The sequence below is a fragment of the Pleurodeles waltl genome, chromosome 8 (assembly GCF_031143425.1).
Source record: "Pleurodeles waltl isolate 20211129_DDA chromosome 8, aPleWal1.hap1.20221129, whole genome shotgun sequence".
Classification (NCBI taxonomy): domain Eukaryota; kingdom Metazoa; phylum Chordata; class Amphibia; order Caudata; family Salamandridae; genus Pleurodeles; species Pleurodeles waltl.
The window spans coordinates 449951906-449957905 of record NC_090447.1 but is presented as its reverse complement, the minus strand read 5'-3'; positions in this window follow the sequence as shown (position 1 = coordinate 449957905).

Genomic DNA, 6000 nt, shown 5'->3' with positions numbered 1-6000 from the left:
CTGGTGACTTGAAAAAGAAGTGGCAGAAGTAGAGGAGGTGGATGGTGGGAAAGGTTCTTGATGGGGGTGGACCCAGATCTCATCTCCATCTCATTATCACATCCACCATGCACCCTGACCCGCTATATGACTGTCTGTTTCCAGGAATTCCAAAGTTGGGGAGGTTAGGAACCTAAACCTCTCTAACTTTACACTACAACTCACTACTCATGTCACACTTTCCACATCTCTCACAGATGAGCACACATCTCACTCACAGGCACCTTCAAACTCCTCTCCCTTTATATTGTTAAATGATTGTACCAATCTTAACACACTCTTGCTCTCTTTGATAAAGGTTCCATATCAAATCCATTAGTAACAGCAGGATAAGCCTCTACTGCAGCAGGGTGACAACCGATTCACCACTTCAAAACACATCACTACACCCACAGAGGTATGACACACTGAAATCAGTGTCACTAAATCCTAGAGAAGTGTGCGTCTTTGTCATATCACAACACTGCATTAATATATCCTCATTATGTATGTCGAGACAAATCATACTCAACACATACTTATATAAGTACTTCATTTAACCTTTAATATGCTCATCCACATGCTGTCTAATTTTGTTTTAAAGGCTCCGTGTGGTCTGCCAGTCCACGGCTTCCACCACCTACTCTTTTACTCCAACCAATGTGGCGACATGTGGACTGACCAGAGATAACAGATGGGTGGCAGAACCTGGTAAGTCTTAAGCAGTGTCAACTGGTATTTATGTACAATAGGCCTGGTAACTTTTTTATTACATTGGAGTTATCTGAGTAATTTCAGTAAATACGCAATATTACCGTGATATGAAATTACGTGATTACATCAGCTTGAGTAATTAAGAGTAAATTAGGTCACAATTCCACCATGGGTGCATAGGAACAATGAACTAAGAGAGAGCGAACGAGCATCTGCTGGCTACTGCTGTTTGTATCCTGTAGCATATAGAGCTCTTTTCATAGCACAAATGCATTCTCAGCCCATTTTTGATGCAAGAGTGCATTTTGCACTCAGAAACTAGCATTCAATGCTAGATTACTCATCTCACACAAATGCACAAAATTATGAGTAATTGTGTGGAAATTACGAGCCATTCTGCTAGAGAGTTTTCTGCCAGTTAAGCCCACCCTCTAGAACCATATTTCATTCTTGAATAGTCTGAATATAGGTAACATAGTATTCCACAACATAACATAAACCTCAAATTAAACATATATATTGAAAGAAGTTATACGTTTAAGAGCATGCCAGATAACCCATCATTTGTATTACTAGTGCATTATAACCTATGGCACTTGTAATACCGCAGATGGGATATCCGTCATTTTTGTGATGCAATAACGTGTCTACCAAACTCTAAATCAGGCGATAATTACTCTGGTTTTGTCACTAAATTCATACATTTCTTGTGCCACCTCTTTGGTAAGTATAGGTACATGTCTCCTATTACCCACACCTTCCACTAATGTGCCCATTGCAAGTTCTTCTTTGCAAAGAGGAGCCTCATCATCTGCCTCCTCCTGAAAGATAGTGTCTTGATGGACCCACAGTGATAGTCACAGCCTCTGTCCAGGGTATCTTAGACTGGAAGTGAGCTCTTCTCTGAGTGATGTACACATCGTGCTGATGGATGCTCTCACCTTTTCTGTAGTGTGGTATCACCTTCATGTGCCTAGCTAGCAGCTGAGGCCCTTCTTCCCCTTTGCCTCTAGTCCTGTTGTTCCCTGCTTTCTCCTTGGAAAGGTAGGAAAATAAAAAGCTCATGAATGGATAAGTCCATGAGCTTCCATAATTAAACAAGCATTTGCAATGCAATAGGTCTTGCATTAGGGAGAGTTAGAGCTGCTGGAGTTGTAAATGATAATGACAACATTGCATTTGGGACCTTATAAATATTTTGCCATGCAGCACATTAAACATTTATCAGAAATAAACTGTATTTGTTCATTCCTTCATACAATTGGCATTAGATTGTAATGGTCTGAACAGCCTCTGCAGAGCACCACAGTAAAAATAGAATTTGGAGGACACATAGTCACATAAACATATATTCAGCCCCTAGGGAGCATGGTCACATAAAAAAAGAGTGATACAGAATATTGCAGTGTAATCATATAATAAGCCCCTTGAGAGCATAGTGTATTAGACATTTTCAGGCCTAGCAAACCTTTTAAATATTATTTAACTGTGGAGTCAGTGGAACAAGGGTGCAGTGGCGCAGGTCAAACAAAGCTCTTATAACACAAACTTCTCTCAGCTATAAAAAACAAAACTTTTAATTAAGAGAGAATTTAGACTCATATTACATGGTGGGAAATGTAGTGATTTTTTGATCCCCCTCTCACCTAGTGTGATCCACAAGATGACCTAAACAGAAAGAGCACATCATTCTGAATGTTTTGGTTGTGGTCCCATTGCCTTAGGACCACCACTGGCTGAGTTATGGGCAGAAATGTGTTGTAAAACGAATGCCCGCAAAGCATCATGGACCGAGTTTCTGTGATTACATTAAACCTTTATCAGAAATAAACTGCGTTCATTCATCAGCAAAAGGTGCAGTATCACAGATGTAGGCTAGATGACCCTTTCAAGCCAATTAAGTTCATAGGTAGCACATTACACATTTGCAGGCCTAACAGAGAACTCCTATAAACAAGGACCTTATACAACAAACCTTTCGACACTATTGAGAAGAAGAAAAAAAAAAAAAGCTTCAGCTATGGAAAAAATCTAAACATGTATTGAATGGTGGAAGAGGTTATGATTTTTGGGCCCCCTCTCACCTAGTGGGACCCACAAGATAGCCTAAACTGAATAGGCACATCATTCTGAATGTACTGGTGGTGGTCCCATTGCCCTAGGACCACCATAGGCTGAGGTATGGACACAAATGTGTTGTAAAATGAGTGCCTGCAAAGCATTATGGTCTGAGTTTCCCTGAATACATAAAACCTTTATCAGAAATAAAGGCCCATATTTATACTTTTTTTGCAGCGCATTTGTGTCATTTTGTGAGGCAAAAGTGGCGCAAAAATACAAAATACAATTATATTCTGTAAGTTTGTGCTGCTTTTGCATAAAAAAATGATGCAAATGCAGCACAAAAAAGTACAAATATGGGCCAAAGTATGTTCATTCATTAGCAGAAGATGCAGTACCACTAGTGATGGCTAAATGTCCCTGTCGAGCCAACTAAGTCAGTAGTGCATTAGCAGAAGATGCAGTACCACTGGTGTCGGCTAGATGTCCGTAGTGCATTAGTAGAAGGTGCCTTAGAGCAATTATTCTTTCAATATCAGCAGCACGTAGTGAGCATTGCACATCTGCAGGCCAAGCACGAACGTCAGAATACTAACAAGGCCCTTATAACACAAACTGCTCTCAGCTTTATGAAAATAATAATAAAAAAAAAAAAAAAATTCAGCTACAAAAAGAAATGAAATATACACTGAATGGTAGGTTGTGATATTTGGGCCCCCTCTCACCTAGTGTGACCCACAAGATTGCCTGAACAGAAAGAGCACATCATTATAAATGTTTTGGGGGTTGTCCCATTGCCCTAGGACCACCACAGGCGGAATTATGGGCACAAATGTGTTGTAAAATGAAAGCTTGCAAAGCATTATGGGGTGAGTTTCCCAGACTACACTGAAAATTGTAGTATCGGCTCTCCTGCTGTGCCGGGCGAGCCGCTGTTAAGGATTAATTCTTAGGTCGATTTCATGCAATATAAAGCAACAACAAAAAAGTGCAAAACAAAGGTACAACACAACTACTTATAATTACTGCTTATGCAAACTAATGCAACACAAAAGGATGATGGACGGAGTGCTGAACAATGCAAACACTCACCCCCAGTCACAGATCTGGGTTTAATCCATCGTTCTTCTCCTCACCATGCCACCCCAGTTTGGACCCAGCCCAATGCAAATCAGTATTGACCCTGTCCCCCATGGGAACAGTCCAGCCCAAACTGCCAAGCCAGGTCCTCACTAGACCGGAAACAAGCATCCTGGGACCGGTTTCAGGGTTTCAACCTTCATCAGCCAGGCTAGCTTTACTCCAGTGGCACAGTGAGCAAGGGACCCACGTCTGAGCACACCGAGTGCTGAACAATGCAAACAATCACCCCCAGTCACAGATCTGGGTTTAATCCATCGTTCTTCTGCTCACCATGCAACCCCAGTTTGGACCCAGCCATATGCAAATCAGTCTTGACCCTATTCCTCATGGGAACAGTCCAGCCCGAACTGCCAAGCCAGGTCCTCACTGGACCGGAAACAAGCATACTGGGACCGGTTTCATCCTTCATCAACCAGGCTAGCTTCAATCCAGTGGCACAGTGAGCAAGGGACCCACGTCTGGGCATACCCTTCCCACTTGGGGCAACTTTAGCAACACAAAAGGATGATGGACGGAGTGCTGAACAATGCAAACACTCACCCCCAGTCACAGATCTGGGTTTACTCCATCGTTCTTCTGCTCACCATGCCACCCCAGTTTGGACCCAGCCATATGCAAATCAATCTTCACCCTGTCCCTCATGGGAACAGTCCAGCCCGAACTGCCAAGCCAGGTCCTCACTGGACCAGAAACAAGCATCCTAGGACCGGTTATAGGGTTTCACCCTTCATCAGCCAGGCTAGCTTTAATCCAGTGGCACAGTGAGCAAGGGACCCACGTCTGGGCATACCCTTCCCACTCGGGCAATTTTAGCAACACAAAAGGATGATGGACGGAGTGCTGAACAATGCAAACACTCACCACCAGTCACAGATCTGGGTTTAATCCATTGTTCTTCTGCTCACCATGCCACCCCAGTTTGGACCCAACCATATGCAAGTCTTGAGCCTGTCCCTCATGGGAACAGTCCAGCCCGAACTGCCAGGCCAGGTCCTCCCTGGACCGGAAACAAGCATCCTGGGACCGGTTTCAGGGTTTCACCCTTCATCAGCCAGGCTAGCTTTAATCCAGTGGCACAGTGAGCAAGGGACCCACGTCTGGGCATACCCTGGGCAGCACTACAAGAGTGACACTGCCTTAAACCTATTGGAAGTGGCAGGCAGAGGCAGGCGGGACCAAAGGCCTACACCACTAACAACAGATTTTCCAGACAGCGCATGTGCACTGTCTAGGCTCGACCTAAAAAGCGTTATTAGAGTATTACATTTGACAAACAATAACAGTGTCACATAATCCACTCTCCATAACTTTCAAATTCTGCATGTCACCTTTTATGATTGACCAAAGATGCCAATAAAGCGCATAATAATATAATACTATTTTTGTATAACATCGAAACAGAAATGCAACCTTAAGATTTGGGAAGCCTTGGTGAAGTAAGAAAATATGACCCTAAAGTTCCCTTTTGACAGCAAAAAGAAACAAATGCATGATTTAAAGGTCAAGGATAATTTTTGAGTAGTACAGCATGCATGAGTATTATGTGCACATATGGATTTAGATACCTCTAAATGTACATTTTATGTGCATTAAATGATAATGAATATTTTATCAGAGCATGTCTGAAAAACATTCAGACAAGTGTTTTTTATTCTCCTCAGTCACCAAATGCTGGTTTCACTTCTATCGGGGCCAGCACACCCAGCATTGTCTTTTTGATCCTCCCAAGGAAGGGAAGAGCCCTCACCAATATGTACCTCTGGACCTAGTATCTCCGGTAAGTTGGCCCTCTGGATTAATAATATGGCAAACAAGTCTACCTCCCTACTCCTTCTAACTCCTTCTTGACTCCTGAATCAACTTGTATACCCTGTTCTACATTTCTGTTTTCTTTGTTAACCTACATTCACAATCTATACTCCCAACACTCCTAACTTCTTGTGCCCATTCCATGAAATTTGGGGGAACTGTGGAGACCCACCCTTTACAAAGCTCCCTTCTAGCTAAAAACACCAAATATAATATCAGTGATTGTTGCTCCGTTATTAGACAGATTGTGGCCTC